At 31.3% G+C, this 21,611-nt stretch overlaps 1 protein-coding gene across 1 annotated transcript in view; it reads left to right on the top strand.

The window, feature by feature from the left end:
- Positions 1-1,250: 1,250 nt before the first annotated feature.
- The window catches only part of LOC145270725 (uncharacterized), a 49,307-nt gene continuing 28,946 nt past the window's right edge, over positions 1,251-21,611 (top strand). The window contains exon 1 of the mRNA XM_080126334.1: positions 1,251-1,347. The gene's annotated coding sequence lies outside the window, so the exon portion shown is untranslated. The remainder of the gene's footprint in view (positions 1,348-21,611) is intronic.

The following is a 21,611-nucleotide window of genomic DNA, read 5'->3' as shown; positions in this document are numbered from 1 at the left end:
AGTTAGACACCAGGGTCGTTTTTTAACGTGGAGAAAAGGTACAAAGATAAAAATTGTCTCAGTCGTGAAGGATTTCTCCTCCACTGAAAGAGAACAAGAAATAGAAGTGCAGCATCTGAAGAACAGATACTACACTTTGATCTTGTCCCGAAGGCCAAGACTTATAGTAATTGTAGCCCCCATACACCAAAGTGGCAATGTGCCTTGTTTGGGGTGGAAATGTAATAATAATAAAAAAAGTTTTATTTAAAAAAAAAAGAAAGAAAAAAAGACTGACGAGGTGTTTGCAAAACTTAATAGTCATCTACAAGAATTGATCTGGCGGCGGCGAATCCAAGACAATTATTTGGGGAATATCATGTATTGGATACGATTTTTTATGATGTTTGATTGAATACATCAGAAATGTCAAAAAAAAAAAAAACTCTTTTGTTAAATATATATATATATATTTAATTATAAATTATCTATGAAGTCTATTTTCATGTAGGTAACAGTTTGTTGCAAAGTTCAAATAAAGTTTATAACGTAATTGAAAAAAAAAAACATCTTTTTTTTAAAAAATAAAACTAACTTTAATTTCAAAATTTCGATATCGACGTTTACCTTACTTTTACTATAAAAGTTAGGTAAACGTTCATAAACATATTAATCGGGAAAAACAGTTCATAAATCTAAAAAAAAAAAAAAAATAATAATAATAATAATAAAAAACCAGGTTCATTCTATACAGTTTTGGTCATCCGTAGCTAAAAATATGTCGGACGTCACTTCCGCCAAATGGCTTTGTAAACAAAAGAAGGCGAATCTTTAACATTACCAATTATTATAATAATTGCAATTATATAATTATCCAAATGGGGGATTGTTTTTTCTCTTTAGGAGAATAAAAAGACATGCACAATCTAAGGCAACCAAAATATTTTTGATGGCCATGTAGTTCGAACACCAAAAACTTTCTTTATCACATGTTGATCTGGTAATGACGTCACGCTGTCATGCTCACTGGCCTACTCTCTCGGTAGCCGTGTCCAAAATCACAGTAAATCTGTGTTTTTATCCCCACTCATATTAAAAGTGTTTTCATTTTTCATAAAAATTATTGTTTTTCTTTTTATTGTTAAAAATTTATAAATACATTTTAACAATAAATTTGTATTATTTAATTAAAAATATGCCACGAAAAAAAAGTAATACAGACCTAGAAATCATAATAAATTAAAATAATTATTTTAATTTTCTGCGAAATTGCTTTTCCGGTCGCCATTTTCAACTTCCACACGTCAAACTCGTCTCATTTTAATTAACACATTTTATTATTGTTTCTTTGTTAAAAGCAAACAAAAAGTAAGTATCATTTGAATTTAAATACTTTTAAATGCTCTTCTTTTACTACAGAGGCGCGTCCAAACCATTACGTTTCCTTTTTGATTTGATATGATTTAGAAATGAGTAAACATTCCGCAATAACATAAACCGGAAGTCGATCTACACTGTGATAGAATGATTCTCGTATCCGTTCGTAACAATTCCGACTTATTTCCTTTCAGTATTGACTTTAAATATATTCACCTTTATTTATTTATATATTTTAAATAAATATAATAGATTGTTTTATTGTTTTTATTATTGTTTCTTTTATTGCATATTTTGAAAACATGTCTTTAAATAATTTTTTCCTTCGAATTTTTTAAAATATATATTCTTTAAATAATTTTCTTTCATTTTTTTTTAAATAGTGTCTTTAAATAACTTTTCCTTCAATAAAAAAAAAAATATGATGTCTCTAAATGTTACGATCAGGATTCGGTTATGGGATTCGGGAAGGAGTGAGTTCACTAGGTGTATTAGAATTTTTGTAGGAATTTTTTACACCCCTAACACGACACTGCGAATAAAATATAAAAATCTCGTAATTTCTCTGTTAAAAGTGGGTTATTTAGTTTCTTTATGGATTATACTTAAAAAATAAACTATTAAAGTTGTTTTAAAAGTAATAGAAATATTTTTTTTAAACAGTAATGAATTTTCCGAACTCAATATTTTTCAATTTTTAAACTTTAAAAATCTATCAAAATTTTTCTATTGAGTCTATTTTTACGATATTTTCAGGGTCAATGTGAAATTTTATGTTCTTTCCAATAAACCGAATATAATATTTTAGACAAACGTTTTTTTTTTTATTCACGCCCCCTCTCCCCATTTTCAAGTGTCTATTAAAAAGTAAATAATTAATTTACTCACAAATTGAAGAGAAAAGGTCAATAAATAATATATTCACATTTAAAACAAAAAAGACGTAGTGTTTTTTAGAATTTTACCTGTAAAGTTCGAAGTTTAAAACCTTTTTTATAACCACGTTATTTGTTTTTTCTTTTTTTTTAATGGAACCTTGGCCCTTGCTCCTTTCATTGAATAAAATTAGGGCTTGAATTACATTTTTCGATGAGTTATAAGCTTGGAAAGACAGGGGGTCGAATAATTCACGCCTCCCATTTTGAAATGTCTATTAAAAAGTAAATAATTAATTTACTCACCAAAGTCTTATATATCACAAATTGATGAGAAAAGGTCAATAAATAATATATTCAAATTTAAAACAAAAAAGAACTGTTTTTTTTAGAAATTTACCTGTAAATCCGAAGTTAAAAACCTTCTTTTTTTTTTTTAAAAAAACACGTTTTTTTTTTAATGAAACCTTGGTCCTTACTCCTTTAATTGAAAAAAAATTAAGGCTTGAATTACATTTTTCGAGGAGTTATAAACTTGGAAAGATGGGGTTGAATTATTCACTATTTTCACAAAATTTCTGACACACCTTGTGTGGTTTAAAATAAAAAAGTGTTAAACTTCGAACTTTACAGGTAAATTTCTAAAAAACACTACTTTTTTGTTTTAAATTTGAATATATTATTTATTGGCTTTTTCTCTTCAATTTGTGATATATAAAACTTTGGTGAGTAAATTAATTAATTACTTTTTAATAGACACTTGAAAATGGGGGGGGGCGTGAATTAAAAAAAAAACGTTTGTCTAAAATATTATATTCGGTTCATTGGAAAGAGCATAAAATTTCACATTGACCCTGAAAATATCGTAAAAATAAAATCAATAGAAAAATTTTGATAGATTTTTAAAGTTTAAAAATTGAAAAATATTGAGTTCGTATAATTCATTAGTTTTTAAAAAAACTAAAAAAAAATATTTCTATTACATTTAAAACAACTTTAATAGTTTATTTTGGAAGTATAATCCATAAAGAAAATAAACAACCCACTTTTAAAAGAGAAATTAGGAGTTTTTTATATTTTATTCGCAGTTTCGTGTTAGGAGTGTCAAAAATTCTGATACACCTAGTCACTCGCTCAATAACAGCACGATTCTGCCCTCTTCTTTTCCAATTGACCATGCCTGGCTTCTCACCACCAATGTCACACCGCACAATCTGAATGTCAGCAACACAAAATACATTTCAAGAGAAGATGTTCACGACTCTTTTCTTTTTCTCTCTTGCAGGGAATTTTTCCCAGCTTTTATATCCTCCTATCAAAAAAAAAAAGGAAGAGACAAGAAAAAAAAATAGCTTCTCCCATCATGCACTGCATTTCCAAGATGCCCTTCGGGTATATAAATAAGCTAGCCATCCGTTCCTCCTTCTTTCCCAATGAGCAATGCAGATACACCCGGTACATCGTATATTACTTTTTTTTTAGTTGTTTTTAGCCTTAAACAGTACCTTCCCCCCTTTTGCATATACCCCACATTTAAATAATTTTAATATTTCTTAGCTTCATTTTTTTTAAATATATTGTCTTAATATTTTTTTGCTTCAATTTCATAAAAATCCATTGCCTTTAAATAATTTTTCTGCTAAATTTTTAAAAATATTTTGTCTTTAAATATTGTTTGGCTTCACATGTTAAAAAGTATATTGTCTTTAAATATTGTTTGGCTTCAAATGTTAAAAAATATATTGTCTTTAAATATTGTTTGGCTTCAAATGTTAAAAAATATATTGTCTTTAAATATTGTTTGGCTTCAAATGTTAAAAAGTATATTGTCTTTAAATATTGTTTGGCTTCAAATGTTAGAAAATATATTGTCTTTAAATATTGTTTGGCTTCAAATGTTAAAAAGTATATTGTCTTTAAATATTGTTTAGCTTCAAATGTTAAAAAATATATTGTCTTTAGATATTCTTTGGCTTCAAATGTTAAAAAGTATATTGTCTTTAAATATTGTTTGGCTTCAAATGTTAAAAAATATATTGTCTTTAAATATTGTTTGGCTTCAAATGTTAAAAAGTATATTGTCTTTAAATATTGTTTGGCTTCAAATGTTAAAAAATATATTTTCTTTAAATATTGTTTGGCTTCAAATGTTAGAAAATATATTGTCTTTAAATATTGTTTGGCTTCAAATGTTAAAAAATATATTGTCTTTAAATATTGTTTGGCTTCAAATGTTAAAAAGTATATTGTCTTTAAATATTGTTTGGCTTCAAATGTTAAAAAGTATATTGTCTTTAAATATTGTTTGGCTTCAAATGTTAAAAAATATATTGTCTTTAAATATTGTTTGGCTTCAAATGTTGAAAAGTATATTGTCTTTAAATATTGTTTGGCTTCAAATGTTGAAAAGTATATTGTCTTTAGATATTGTTTGGCTTCAAATGTTGAAAAGTATATTGTCTTTAAATATTGTTTGGCTTCAAATGTTGAAGAGTATATTGTCTTTAGATATTGTTTGGCTTCAAATGTTAAAAAATATATTGTCTTTAGATATTCTTTGGCTTCAAATGTTAAAAAGTATATTGTCTTTAAATATTGTTTGGCTTCAAATGTTGAAGAGTATATTGTCTTTAAATATTGTTTGGCTTCAAATGTTGAAAAGTATATTGTCTTTAAATATTGTTTGGCTTCAAATGTTGAAAAGTATATTGTCTTTAGATATTGTTTGGCTTCAAATGTTAAAAAGTATATTGTCTTTAAATATTGTTTGGCTTCAAATGTTGAAGAGTATATTGTCTTTAGATATTGTTTGGCTTCAAATGTTGAAAAGTATATTGTCTTTAGATATTGTTTGGCTTCAAATGTTGAAAAGTATATTGTCTTTAAATATTGTTTGGCTTCAAATGTTGAAGAGTATATTGTCTTTAGATATTGTTTGGCTTCAAATGTTGAAGAGTATATTGTCTTTAAATATTGTTTGGCTTCAAATGTTGAAGAGTATATTGTCTTTAAATATTGTTTGGCTTCAAATGTTGAAGAGTATATTGTCTTTAGATATTGTTTGGCTTCAAATGTTGAAGAGTATATTGTCTTTAGATATTGTTTGGCTTCAAATGTTAAAAAGTATATTGTCTTTAGATATTCTTTGGCTTCAAATGTTGAAGAGTATATTGTCTTTAGATATTGTTTGGCTTCAAATGTTAAAAAGTATATTGTCTTTAGATATTCTTTGGCTTCAAATGTTGAAGAGTATATTGTCTTTAAATATTGTTTGGCTTCAAATGTTGAAGAGTATATTGTCTTTAGATATTGTTTGGCTTCAAATGTTAAAAAGTATATTGTCTTTAAATATTCTTTGGCTTCAAATGTTAAAAAGTATATTGTCTTTAAATATTGTTTGGCTTCAAATGTTAAAAAGTATATTGTCTTTAAATATTGTTTGGCTTCAAATGTTGAAAAGTATATTGTCTTTAAATATTGTTTGGCTTCAAATGTTGAAAAGTATATTGTCTTTAAATATTGTTTGGCTTCAAATGTTGAAAAGTATATTGTCTTTAGATATTGTTTGGCTTCAAATGTTGAAAAGTATATTGTCTTTAAATATTGTTTGGCTTCAAATGTTGAAAAGTATATTGTCTTTAGATATTGTTTGGCTTCAAATGTTGAAAAGTATATTGTCTTTAAATATTGTTTGGCTTCAAATGTTGAAAAGTATATTGTCTTTAGATATTGTTTGGCTTCAAATGTTGAAAAGTATATTGTCTTTAAATATTGTTTGGCTTCAAATGTTAAAAAGTATATTGTCTTTAAATATTGTTTGGCTTCAAATGTTGAAAAGTATATTGTCTTTAAATATTGTTTGGCTTCAAATGTTGAAAAGTATATTGTCTTTAGATATTGTTTGGCTTCAAATGTTGAAAAGTATATTGTCTTTAGATATTGTTTGGCTTCAAATGTTGAAAAGTATATTGTCTTTAAATATTGTTTGGCTTCAAATGTTAAAAAGTATATTGTCTTTAAATATTGTTTGGCTTCAAATGTTGAAAAGTATATTGTCTTTAAATATTGTTTGGCTTCAAATGTTGAAAAGTATATTGTCTTTAGATATTGTTTGGCTTCAAATGTTGAAAAGTATATTGTCTTTAAATATTGTTTGGCTTCAAATGTTAAAAAGTATATTGTCTTTAAATATTGTTTGGCTTCAAATGTTGAAAAGTATATTGTCTTTAGATATTGTTTGGCTTCAAATGTTGAAAAGTATATTGTCTTTAAATATTGTTTGGCTTCAAATGTTGAAAAGTATATTGTCTTTAGATATTGTTTGGCTTCAAATGTTGAAAAGTATATTGTCTTTAAATATTGTTTGGCTTCAAATGTTAAAAAGTATATTGTCTTTAAATATTGTTTGGCTTCAAATGTTGAAAAGTATATTGTCTTTAGATATTGTTTGGCTTCAAATGTTGAAAAGTATATTGTCTTTAGATATTCTTTGGCTTCAAATGTTAAAAAGTATATTGTCTTTAAATATTGTTTGGCTTCAAATGTTGAAGAGTATATTGTCTTTAGATATTGTTTGGCTTCAAATGTTGAAAAGTATATTGTCTTTAAATATTGTTTGGCTTCAAATGTTAAAAAGTATATTGTCTTTAGATATTGTTTGGCTTCAAATGTTGAAAAGTATATTGTCTTTAAATATTGTTTGGCTTCAAATGTTGAAGAGTATATTGTCTTTAAATATTGTTTGGCTTCAAATGTTAAAAAATATATTGTCTTTAGATATTCTTTGGCTTCAAATGTTAAAAAGTATATTGTCTTTAGATATTGTTTGGCTTCAAATGTTAAAAAATATATTGTCTTTAAATATTGTTTGGCTTCAAATGTTAAAAAGTATATTGTCTTTAAATATTGTTTGGCTTCAAATGTTGAAAAGTATATTGTCTTTAAATATTGTTTGGCTTCAAATGTTGAAAAGTATATTGTCTTTAAATATTGTTTGGCTTCAAATGTTGAAAAGTATATTGTCTTTAAATATTGTTTGGCTTCAAATGTTGAAAAGTATATTGTCTTTAAATATTGTTTGGCTTCAAATGTTAAAAAGTATATTGTCTTTAAATATTGTTTGGCTTCAAATGTTAAAAAATATATTGTCTTTAAATATTGTTTGGCTTCAAATGTTGAAGAGTATATTGTCTTTAAATATTGTTTGGCTTCAAATGTTAAAAAATATATTGTCTTTAAATAGTGTTTGGCTTCAAATGTTGAAAAGTATATTGTCTTTAAATATTGTTTGGCTTCAAATGTTAAAAAGTATATTGTCTTTAAATAGTGTTTGGCTTCAAATGTTAAAAAATATATTGTCTTTAAATATTGTTTGGCTTCAAATGTTAAAAAGTATGCAGTCTTTAAATATTGTTTGGCTTCAAATGTTAAAAAGTATATTGTCTTTAAATATTGTTTGGCTTCAAATGTTAAAAAGTATATTGTCTTTAAATATTGTTTGGCTTCAAATGTTAAAAAGTATATTGTCTTTAAATATTGTTTGGCTTCAAATGTTAAAAAATATATTGTCTTTAAATATTATTTGGCTTCAAATGTTAAAAAATATATTGTCTTTAAATATTGTTTGGCTTCAAATGTTAAAAAGTATATTGTCTTTAAATATTGTTTGGCTTCAAATGTTAAAAAGTATATTGTCTTTAAATATTGTTTGGCTTCAAATGTTAAAAAAATATATTGTTTTTAAATATTGTTTGGCTTCAAATGTTAAAAAGTATATTGTCTTTAAATATTGTTTGGCTTCAAATGTTAAAAAATATGCAGTCTTTAAATAATGTTTTTTTTTTCAATTTTTAAAAAATATGTTGGCTTTGAATATTTTTTTACTTCAATTTTTAAAAAGTATGTTGGCATTAATTAAATTTTTTACTTCAATTTTTAAAAAGTATATGGTTTTCAGATATTTTTTACTTCCATTTTTTAAAAGTATGTTGGCTTTAAATAATTTTTTTACTTCAATTTTTATAAATATACTATATTTAAGTTTTTTTCAATTTTTTAATACGTTCTTTAATGAATGATAAGACTTTCGTTCGTTTAATCGATCTGATAAATTCTTAAAGAAAAGTTTACTTGTATTTTTATCTATTTTTGAAACTATAAAAAATTCATCAAAATGTAACTAAAATTACATACATTAAGAACATAACCTTTTTTGAAGTTTATTTATATAAGATGTAAGATATTATTATTTTTATTAATTATTAAACATTCATCAAAATAAAAAAGTACATGCTGTACATTAAAAATTTTTTTAATTCCGTAAATTTAATGAAGAGTCAGCTAATAAGATCTAAATGAAAATGATTGCTCACAGATTAAAAAGGAAGAATTGCATGCAGCTTCGGAGATTTTCATTTCAAATCGAACCCAAAAGGTACACTTAACACATGATAGGATTCAATTCATTTCAGTGATTTATTTTGTTATGATGACAAAACTTATGTATGTCGTGGAATGAGTGAAAAACTGTCTTCTTAATGTGTCAATAAAATTGTTACGTTTGGTGGTGGCAGTGGGATAGGCTGGGGGATGATTTCATCTGGACGAGTTGGTCCTTTCCTGTGCATAATGGCAATATAAATGATGTAAAAAAAAGACTTCCTCAATAGCATATGGTAGCAACATTACGTCATCATTTTTATCTCTTTTTATGTGTTACAATGCAAATTGACAAGATGTTCAGAAGGGTGGGACTATTTAAAGAAGAAAGGGCATCTTGGGAAGGCAGAGCATGATGGGAGAAGCTATTTTTTTTCCTGTCTCTTCCTTTTTTTCTAGATAGGAGGATATAAAAGCAAGGAAAAATTCCCTGGGGCAGCAGAGAGAAAAGAGTCTTGAACATCTTCCTTGAAAAGCATTTTGTATTGCTGACATTCGGATTGTGCGGTGTGACATTGGTGACGAGAGGTCAGGTGTGGTCGATTGGAAAAGAAGAGGGCAGAAACGTGCTGTTGTCGAGAGAGTGACTCACTCCTTCCCGAACCCCAGAACTGAATCCTGATTATAATCCTAGAAGCTATTTCGGTGGGTCAAGCAGGTTAACATGGCTGACTGGAGACTCTTAACTCAGATGTTGAGACACTTCACTGGGGAGGGTGACCTAATTAAATGGCTGGAAAAATTAAAGATGGTGGCAAGGTTGCAAAAAATCAAAAATGTGATCACCCTGCTGCCGCACTACTTAGAGGGGGAAGCCCTCACTATTTACCAGCAGATGCACGATGAAGATAAGGGAGACCTTGCCTCAGTGGAACAAAGACTGCAACTGGCTTTTGCCGAGAGTCCATTTGAAGCACTCGGCAAGCTTGCAAGTTTGAGGTGGACAGGCGAGTCTGTTGATGACTTTGCTGCAGAGATTAGAAGACCGGCAGGATTGGCTGTTTACGTGGGGAGGAGTCTGGATGTTGTATATTGGTTGAAATTGGAATGGAGATGATATATAAAAATGTGTTATCTAGTGGATGTAAGATATTGTTCTTTTAACAGACAAATAATAAACGTATAAATCGTATGTATGTTGTTAGCCAGGGGACATGATATTGACATGTAAACCGAATCATGTTGTATCAGACTTATCACATGGGATATTTTTACCGTTCATATGTAAGAAGAATAATATATGCTTCATACCTTTTTCTTCTGTATCTTCCCGCTGCTCCATGACAACCATGAAGCGATCAGCACCATATAATTGAGACAACTGTTCTTATTTCTGAAACCATTAAAACAACTCTTTATATTTTTATAATATAAATTTATTAAGGTTGTCTCAATTGGTTTTCACAGGATCTGCAGTACGTCTACATTTTCTGTTCTTACAGCTCGCTCCCTAGCTGTCTGCCCACCCTTGTCTACGTCTGTCTGCTCTCGTGGTCAATCCTCAACTCACTGAATCTCCCCAAAACTAACTACATCACGTGTTCTCTTACGTCACCTAATCACGTGTCTCATACCAATCTAATCCACCTAGTTATTTGTTTATTCAAAACCAAAAGAATGTTTATATCTGTTTTCTATTTTCTATTTTTCTTTTTGCGATTCACACATCAATCATTTATTTTGCAATTTAATTGTTTATTCTTCTAATCATAATAACTGATCCAGCGACCATCCGTCACTCAAATCAATTAACAAGAATACAATAATAATAATATTTTGACCATTGCTCTCCCTTGCCACAGTTAACAGATACTACGCTATGATCACAGCCTAAAAGGTCATAACATTACATGGAGATGACGGTAAAGTTATACCTAGTGAATGGCTTCCCAGAAGAAATCTCCGCGAACATGCAGAGAATCACTGAGATCAATACGATGGAAGTGGACGATCTCTTGGTCCATGCCAGAGTCCTAGTCAAGAATGTCAAGGGCCCAATTGTGGCTGCAGCTGTGAGTGGAAATAAGTGCATGAGGCCTCAATTGAATGACGAGAGACAAGCAGCGAGGCAACAGGAGGGGAGGCCTGCCACCAAGTGCTTCTGGTGCCCGGGTCCTCACTTGCTCAAGGACTGCAAAGAGCCGAGACCGGGGGTCATCTGCTACTGATGTGGACGAGTGGGGCACATTAGCCACTATTACGTCGCTGCACGGGACCAGGAAAACAAGTGAAGGGGAGCCATTGCACCAGTGGTTCCCCCTTCTATGTGGAAATGGCGCACAACGAAACATTGCCTAAGTTACTGGTAGTGGTCAATGGGAAGAGAGCCATGGCCCTTGTTGACTCAGGCTGCACCACGACATTGGTAACGAATGTCGCTAGATCATGGAGGGGAACCAGGAGTATTAAGACTGTGGATGGCAGGGAGGTGAAATGCCTGGGAGAGACAATAGGGAAGTACTGATGCAAGGTTTGCCTATTGGACTACGAGCCCTTGTGTTGGATCGTCTGGTTGGTGATATTGATGTTGTTTTAGGTGTAAGTGCGATCAACCAACTGGGGGGGCGCTATGTTGAGAGGGGGCTAAGTAACTTTTGGACGTCTCAGCGCAGTAGGAATGGCAGGAGTGGAAGGTGACAGAAATATCAGAACACGAAAACCAGAGGCTTGCTGCATCAAGGACGAGGATGTCCTGGCGAGGTTCGATGGTGAGAGGTAGACGATGGAATGGAAATGGATCTCCGGGCCTCAGGAACTATGAAACAAAGTAAGCTGCTACGAGAAAGCACTGTGAGGAAAAATAAGAAAAGGATTCAAGGAAGAAGTGGAGAGGTGGATAGAGGAGGGAATTTTGAAACCGTGGACAGGGGAAGAAAAAGGAGTACTACCATTACTGGCGGTTGTTCAACCCACAAAGAATAAAGTTAGACCGGTACTGGATTTCAGAGAATTAAACAGATACGTAGCCTGCCACACTTGAAATGGGATTGATGTATGCGAAGAGGTGATGAGGAAGTGGAGGAGGATGAAGCAGGCCACTAAGATTGTCGACCTGAAGTCGGCTTATCTCCAGATCCTTGTAGATGAAAAACTCTGGAAACATCAATTGGTCCGGTACAAGGGGAAGTTGTAATGCCTGACAAGGTTAGGCTTTGGGCTGAGCTCAGCCCAAAAAATTATGACTGCCGTGCTGAAGACGGTGTTGTGTAAAGACTGTACAGTGGACAAGAGCACTTGCAGATTTGATAGTGGAATTCCAGTTGAAGGAATCTGTAGTGCTAATCCCATCAGAAAAGAACAAGGCGGATTCAATGATACGGGTAAAGAAGGCCTGGCTGAAAGAGAGAAAGGAGGTTTCCTCAGTATGCTGTGCAGGATAGGAAGTTAAAAAGTTACATGAAATGCACCACTTTGGTTGAGAACAGTATTATTCCTGGCAAGAGAGGTTTACCTGGAAACCACCGAGAAGGAGGTCAGGGAGGTAGTGGAGCACTGTCAGGAGTGGCAATCGATAGACCCCGGACCATCCAGACATGAAGCAAGAAAGTTACACATTACAGCGGACTGGAAGTGATTGGCCATTGATGTGTCCCATTATCGCCATAAGCTGTCGATGGTCGACTGTGGACCGGGGAAGTTTGCCATATGGAGAGAGATCAGGGCAGAAGCTGCATGGGCGATCGGAGAGGTCATCGAATAAATATTTTTGGAAAGAGGGCCGGTTGAGGAACTGTTAATGGACAATGGCCCCGCTTTCCGATCAGAAGCCTTTAAAAAGGTGTGTGATAGGTGGGGAGTAAGGCAATTTTTTAGGGTAGCGTATCGGCTGAGTAGCAATGGGATAGTTGAGAAGAATCATCGCACCATCAAGGCTGCTGCAGAAAAAAGCAACATTTCACCCATGGAGGTGGTGTTTTGGTACAACATCTCACCGAAAACCAGATAAGATGAGATAACTATGCCTCATAGAGCCATCTTTGCATAGAAGTGGCAGCATCTGTGCAACAAAATGGTAAGAATTGAGGGTGAAGAAGCTACCTTTAAAGTGGGTGAGAAGGTGTGGGTAAAGCCCCAATACAAAATGTACCACTCGCTGGGGGAGGGGGGTCATAACGGCAACGCAGTCAAAGAACAACGTAATGGTGAATGGCGTTCCCGGCATATCCTAGACCTGCGTCGTGTAATCCTTTCAGTGCACAATGATGGCAGTGAAGAGGAGGAAGTCGATATCCACCAAGAAGCTAACGATGCACAATTCGACTTAGCCCCACATTGTGGTTCGTTACAACTGGACGAGAATGTCTGTAGTGAACCTGAAAATGTTCACCCCCAAGAAGTTGTCCCCTAGAGGTCTACAAGTGAGAGGGGAGGCCTGCTTGAATGAAGGATTATGAAGTGTCTTATTGATCTCAAAGATCGGGGGGCCTGTGGGGTATATGGTTAAAAAAGACGAAAAAAAAAGAAACGTACTGGCGTATCTACATTGCTCTTTGGAAAAGAATTAGGAAAGTATGGCCAGTGCATTTGTATATGGGAAGGGCATCTTGAGAAGGCAGAGCATGATGGGAAAAGCTATTTTTTTCCTGTCTCTTCCTTTTTTTTCCTAGATAGGAGGATATAAAAGCAGGGAAAAATTCCCTGGGGCAGCTGAGGGAAAAGAGTCGTGAACATCTCTTGAAAAGAATTTTGTATTGCTGACATTCGGATTGTGCGGTGTGACATTGGTGGCGAGAGACCAGGTGTGGTCAATTGGAAAAGAAGTGGGCAGAAACGTACTGTTGTCGAGAGAGTTACTCACTCCTTCCCGAACCCCAGAACCGAATCCTGATTATAGCCATAGACTATCTGGATCATTATTTTATTTTATAAATCAAATAATATCTGGATCTTTATTTTGATTTAAAAATCTGAATGTATCAAATTGTATCTGGATCTTTATTTTGATACAATTTTGTATCAAAATAAAGATCAAGAATTTATCAAATAATATTTGAATCATTATTTTGATTTAAAAATCTGAATGTATCAAATAGTATCTGGATCTTTATTTTGATTTAAAAATCTGAATGTATCAAATAGTATCTGGATGTTTATTTTGATTTAAAAATCTGAATGCATTAAATAGTATCTGGATCTTTATTTTGATTTAAAAATCAGAATGTATTAAATAGTATCTGGATCTTTATTTTGATTTAAAAATCTGAATGTATCAAATGGTATCTGGATCTTTATTTTGATTTAAAAATCTGAATGTATCAAAGAGTATCTGGATCTTTATTTTGATTTAAAAATCTGAATGTATCAAATAGTATTTGGATCTTTATTTTGATTTAAAAATCTGAATGTATCAAATAGTATCTGGATCTTTATTTTGATTTAAAAATCAGAATGTATCCAATAGTATCTGGATCTTTATTTTGATTTAAAAATCTGAATGTATCAAATAGTATCTGGATCTTTATTTTGATTTAAAAATCTGAATTTATCAAATAGAATCTGGATCTTTATTTTGATTTAAAATCTGAATGTATCAAATAGTATCTGGATCTTTATTTTGATTTAAAAATTTGAATGTATCAAATAGAATCTGGATCTTTATTTTGATTTAAAAATCTGAATGTATAAAATAGTATCTGGATCTTTATTTTGATTTAAAAATCTGAATGTATCAAATAGTATCTGGATCTTTATTATGATTTAAAAATCTGAATGTATCAAATGGTATCTGGATCTTTATTTTGATTTAAAAATCTGAATGTATCAAATAGTATCTGGATCTTTATTTTGATTTAAAAATCTGAATTTATCAAATAGAATCTGGATCTTTATTTTGATTTAAACATCTGAATGTATAAAATAGTATCTGGATCTTTATTTAGATTTAAAAATCTGAATGTATAAAATAGTATCTGGATCTTTATTTTGATTTAAAAATCTGAATGTATCAAATAGTATCTGGATGTTTATTTTGATTTAAAAATCTGAATTTATCAAATAGAATCTGGATCTTTATTTTGATTTAAAAATCTGAAAGTATCAAATAGAATCTGGATCTTTATTTTGATTTAAAAATTTGAATGTATCATATAGTATCTGGGTCTTTATTTTGATTTAAAAATCTGAATGCATAAAATATTATCTGGATCTTTATTTTGATTTAAAAATTTGAATGTATCAAATAGAATCTGGATCTTTATTTTGATTTAAAAATCTGAATGTATCAAATAGAATCTGGATCTTTATTTTGATTTAAAAATCTGAATGTATCAAATAGTATCTGGATCTTTATTTTGATTTAAAAATCTGAATGTATCATATAGTATCTGGGTCTTTATTTTGATTTAAAAATCTGAATGTATAAAATATTATCTGGATCTTTATTTTGATTTAAAAATTTGAATGTATCATATAGTATCTGGGTATTTATTTTGATTTAAAAATCTGAATGTATCAAATAGTATCTGGATCTTTATTTTGATTTAAAAATCTGAATGTATCAAATAGTATCTGCATCTTTATTTTGATTTAAAAATCTGAATGTATCATATAGTATCTGGATCTTTATTTTGATTTAAAAATCTGATTGTATCAAATATATGTACGGTAATACCATACAAGTTTATCTTCCAGTGAACTTTATGCCATGTCAAATAATTAGAAATATCTGCAATAGGACGATCTAAATTCATGTTGTTTTTAGACGAAGTTAAGCATTTTCAGAATGGTGAACTATCGCTAGATGGATTAATAATTCTAACATATTAATGAGGAATATGAAGTGCTGTCTGTGTCGATAATTTTGCAGGTCAGTTCTTTCAAAAAATTCTTGTAATCTTGTATTATAGTACTGCTGTCATGAAATCCAAATTAACTAAGGCATTTTTCATAGAGTACAGCGATCATCTCAGCAGCTCATTTAATACTAAAACAGAGATTAGGATCTGATCTGTATGCTTTGAAGATGTAGAAGTATTAATAGGATCCAGGATATAAGACCAGAAAATGATCAGATAATCTAGTGTAAAGTAAGGGAGAAAGTCATTTGCAGAATCCACGATGGGATTTAGGTTGGGTAGGCAATTAAGCATTGCTATGGAAGGCAATTTAGCATTAATTCTTCTTGGATAATAGGCGATTGTAATTGTACATTATTTTTCATTCACTTATAGATTTTCCAGAAATTGAGAGTTCCTAACTTCTTTAATGTAATGACGGATGAAAACACACACACACACACACACACACAGTGTACTAACTATAGCTCCATTCATTATGCTTTTACAATAGTTTGTTTATGTTTTTGGATATTTTTGGTTATTTTCAGCTGATTTACAGGGCATAAAACAGCGGAATGCTTTGTTATCATGCAGCATCAAATGCCAAAGTTTTTTGGGGAAAAGTTAGGTTCAATATAGGAATTTCCAGTAAAGGACGGGTTTCTGGATTCCCAATAAACACATTGTTAACATTTTATTTTTAGTAAAATCTTTTCTCTTTGGAGGTCGACTGTTTTAATCCTATGTCAATCATTCTAATGAGACATTGTTATCTGCTACACAAGATTCGAACCTGAATAAGTAAAGAAATGAGGCCAGAAAAGTGGCTTTTTGTAAAGTATTGGAAAATCGATTTACACATGCATTCTCATTATTATAACACTCTTGAATAACTCTCACGCAACTATCCTTACCGGATGTTGCAAAGGTGTTTCCAATTTTTATTTTGCTTATAATGAAGTCTTGAAAGAACGTTATACAATCTTTGATCGAAATAGATGTCCTTTTCTCTTCCCTGCAAGCTCTATCTCAAAGAAGAGATGTTGCGAGTTTGTCTCTGATGTATCGTTATTTCCATGGAAAGTGTTTGACTGAGCTTCAGTCTATGGTCCCCCCTTGCCAAACTATCACAAGAAACACTCGTCTAGCTAAAAACACTATAAATAATTCCCCCACTCTTTACCTGTGCCTAAACCTAAACGTAGATTCCATGAACAAAGCTTCTTTCTTAGAACTGCACGTCTGTGGAATTGTCTTCCGTTTTCCTGCTTTCCTGCTGACTACAATATGGTTGTCTTCAAGTCTAACGTAAATAAGTTTTTGATGAGCCGTTCCATATAAATTAATAAATTTACCGAATTTTCATTACTAATGATTACTATATTGTCCAATTTCTACTGTACACTCTTTAACCCTTGAGTGGCCTCTTGGCCTTGATAATGTGGTGATGCCTGTGTAAAAAAAAATAAAATAAATTGTCCTAATATTCTTGATAATGTAATTTAATAAGATGACTTGTTAATAAAATCTATATTCTACGGTTATATCTTCATGTGTCAATTCCAATATCTTGTTGACATTGGTAAATTGTATATCATAATCTATTTTTATTTTCTGTTCATTTTAAAGATACTTCAATTAGAAAATGTATTCTTAAAGATTTAAATGGATTACGATTTCACAAACATTACAATAAAAACCATACAAAACAGAAATGTTTGAAATGATGTTATATGAAAGGTTAATAATTAACTTTTAAAAGTAATTAGACATAAAAATGTAATCTTCATTTACTCATCTGTCAGTCTTCTTAAATTATGGTGTACCGTTTCAACATTATATCCTTACATGTTGAACAAGGAATTCTTTTGAACATGATGCAACACTGCTGTAAATATATAATTGAACCCTAAAGAGAATTGTATTTGCATTTATATATGTAATCTCTTACTCTGGTAATAGTCTTATTTTTTATTTCCAGAAAAAAACATAGATTCTGCTAAAATGCCAAATTTTAATTTGGAAAAGAATGCATTTTGTTGCGATATATGTGGAAGAGGATATTCACAGGAAGCAAAATTAAAACAACATGTACGAATACACAATACAGAGAAGCAATATACTTGTGAAATATGCAGTAAATCATTTTTGGGGAAAGGAAACTTAAAAATACATATCTGGAGCCATACTGGAGAAAAGCCATATTCTTGTGATGTATGTGGTAAATCGTATACAACTCAACAGAATCTAACTTTACATATTCGAAGTCATTCTGGAGAAAAGCCATATTCTTGTGATGTGTGTGGGATGTCGTTTGCACTATTAAGCCCTATGAAAAACCATATTAGAACACATACTGGAGAGAAACCATATTCTTGTGATGTGTGCGGGATGTCGTTTGCACTGTTGTCCACTATGAAAAACCATATGAGAATACATACTGGAGAAAAGCCATATTCATGTGGGGTGTGTGGAATGTCATTTGCACGATTGTCAACCATGAAAAACCATGTAAGAACACACACTGGAGAGAAACCACATACTTGTGACGTGTGTGGGACATCATTTACACAGAGAAAAACCATGAAAAAACATATAAGAACACACACTGGAGAAAAGCCATACCCTTGTGTTATATGTGGTAAATTGTATACAACTAAAGAGAATCTAACTACGCATACTCGAAGTCATACTGGAGAAAAGCCATATGCTTGTGAGGTCTGTGGTAAATCATTTACACAAATGAAAACCATGCAACAGCATATAAGAACACACACTGGAGAGAAACCATATTCTTGTGAGGTATGTGCGACTTCCTTTACAGAGAAATCATTGATGACTAGACACATGAAAATACACACCGGGGAGAAACCATATTCTTGTGAAATATGTAGCAAATCATTTATCGAAAGCGGCAAATTAACTAAACATATGCGAAGTCATACTGGAGATAAACCATATGATTGTGAGTTGTGTGCGACATCTTTTACACAGAAATCATCGTTGAATAGACACATGAAAATGCACACTGGGGAGAAGCTATATTCTTGTAAAGTTTGTGGTAAATCATTTTGGGAAAAAAACAAATTAAATAAACACATTAAAACTCATGCTTAAGGGAATTGAGCATTTTAGGATTTCTTTTACACTCTTGTCAACTTGATGCAAGTAACTCCCTGTTTCTGCAACAAGATGTGCGAATGCACAAGTACCTCGATTATTAATGGATGCATAGGAAGACAAGAACATCAAAATAAGATATGATCACATAAATAATTTAGTTGGAGACATTTGGAAATTTGACACAGACTATCCAGTGGACATCTCAATTATTTAACTAATGTATACAACTGCCCAGAAAGTAAAAGTAAAAATATACATTTTTATTATTTTATTCTATTTTTACGTACAGACATACAGTACTGTTTCATTGTATCAAAACTCATAAGTGTACTTAGACTAGCACCTTTTCCTAGTTGAAGACGGAACCTACAATCATCACACTGATAGCCTGCAGTTCTACCCACCAACCCCAGGTGCTTGCAAATAATATCTCCCATGAAAATCGTCTATTCATATCGAGCAACAATAGCAAGTATGGTGCAGTATATCAAAAGTTCAACTAATATGACAATCGGAATGGTAAGAAATCCTCATAAATCCATATCCCAACAAACAACCTATACTTATGTATCATGAAGAGAATATGGCAAAGGACTATGATGAAGGCAAAGATACAATCAATGTAAAACAGCATCTCTAAAAATATCACTATGTTACATACCTAGTTTACCAAAAACCAATACTAAGCTGTATTGCTGAGACTAATATGAAAAAAGAACCAATGATATTTGTCAAGTAATACCTATTATTACTTGAGAATTCAACCCAACACTTTAAATCTGAGACATGTTAAAAGGATTGAGGAAAACAAATAGCTTACCCATTCAGGTATTGGCAATGATATCGTTAAAGCTCCGTCCAGGAATTACCATCACTTCTACAATTAATCACCCGCAGATCTCGTTATTCTAGAAATACCACCATCTAAAAAACGGAGCTGATGATCATATATTCCAACATCTGTATAGTAGAAATGCGCATATAACAATGCAAATGCAGTGAGAAAATAGCGCTACAACATCCACCAAATTTCCTTTTCATTGCGGATGGAGAAAAAGTTGCGATATTTTGTTGATCATTCATAATATGTGTAGAGCCACAGTCAAAGACGTAATATTACTTCATTGGCTTTAATATTAAAACTATAATCACCCCAGTCAGTTCCAAATAAAATGTACAAACTTTTCATTTGTATTATTCCTGCTTTACTGAAATAAAATATTTTGAACAAACTTTAATAGAATTTCAATCGTTTGAATACATACTTGTATTTATTTATTGTTAGTTAAAAAAATTCACCAAAGTTCCTTTACGATGCTGATAATGGATAAAAAATTGCAGTTTCGATATTTGTTCATCAGTCATAATATCATCGGACACAGCGAGAGACATGTCCGTAATAATATTCTCCCAGAAGGGGTCACGTATTTTATACCACTGCCATGAAATGGGTCCGTAAGCTTATGACCGACTGCAAGTTGACATGAAACACCACAAAAGGAGAAAAGATTTTGCTACAAATCGGAATGATTTCTCTTCTAACAAATGTTTTAAGTGATTAAAAATAAAATGTACAAACTTTACATTTGTATTATTCCTAGTTTACTGAAATAAAATATTTTGAACAAACTTCCTATGTTCTCAAGGTTCAATTGTTTAATAAACGGGAAGACTGTCTTAAAATTAATTTTTCAATCTGATCGATAACAAGTTTATAAGATTCAGTTTTAATAATCTTTTATGGACTAGCAATAAAAATTATGAGCTTTCATAATTGTTGAGAAACAGTCGTAAATTCTCGTAGTGTATCTTGTTCTTTATATCGGCAGATCCGGTTTAACCATTAAATAATTTGTAATTTAGTAATCATGGTTATGTCACGTCCTACTTCACAAAACAAGGCTAAATAATCTGGAAGTTGAACAATTATAGACATACAAGAAACGTCCAAGTGCAAATAATTTGGGTGACTTTAATAGAATTTCAATCGTTTGAATATATACTTTTATTTATTTATTTTATATGTATATCCTTTTATTTATTAAAAATAACAAATATATTTCGAATTTTAATATGATGAATCAAAAAATTACATTCATAAAAATGCATGAGAAAGTATTTTCGTTTACTTACAAAAATATACCAGGAATGGCACATATTTGCATTATGTTCAAAAGAACGGTCATATAAATTTGCTGATGAATATGAAGAGAGAAATGATAAATCTGGGGGTGAAAGCAAAACCCACAATCAATGAATTATAAACACCGAAGAGTTATACTAAAGTTTCTAATGACAAATAATTAACTATCGATAATTCTTGATTCATAAGTCGAGTAGGTTTGAAATACAACCATATGTATTACTTTTATTGACGAGAGGGTTGAGGTAAAGAAGTGCCTATATATTTATCTTTTTATTATAGAGGGAGCATCTAAGGGGAATAACTAAAACCATGACATCTTTCTTTTCCTAAAACAACAAAACAGTCAAAACAAAAGAACTACGAGACATTAGGACATAGTCTGGTTGTCTAACACAGTATTGTCCCCATTATAATTAAACTTTAAGCTGGTCTTTTTATATGACTGGATTTGGATATTCTTTGAACTCAGTGATGGATGTTGGGTATTTTGTGGGGTATATCTGGAACAGGTCTGCCATTAGTTTTGGTGGGACTGGTTTGTACCATGTGTGCACGATCTGTTGCCCTGCCGACTGCTGATCCTCGATTGGATTCTGGGGATATCATGGCTGAGAATGCAGAAACTTCTTGGTTCAGCCTTGCTGCGGATTTAACTTTTCTCAGTTGCTTGTGGTTTCGGCAAAGCGACTTTCCTGATGTAGTCTGCATAATGTATGATCTAGGTTCAACATATTTCTGTGTGATCACTTACTTGAATCTGGGTCATGTACACGAACGTGTTGTCCATGTATTTCTGGTCGTGTTGAGACTTTTGGCATGATTGCAATCGATACAGACGAGTTACTGTCTTTTCTTTTTGGGTTAAATTGTTAGGACACTTTACATTTAAGTTTCTCT

This window comes from Euprymna scolopes, chromosome 46 (assembly GCF_053919585.1).
Source record: "Euprymna scolopes isolate OS-2025 chromosome 46, ASM5391958v1, whole genome shotgun sequence".
NCBI lineage: Eukaryota > Metazoa > Mollusca > Cephalopoda > Sepiida > Sepiolidae > Euprymna > Euprymna scolopes.
This window is presented reverse-complemented; position numbering and strand designations above follow the sequence as displayed.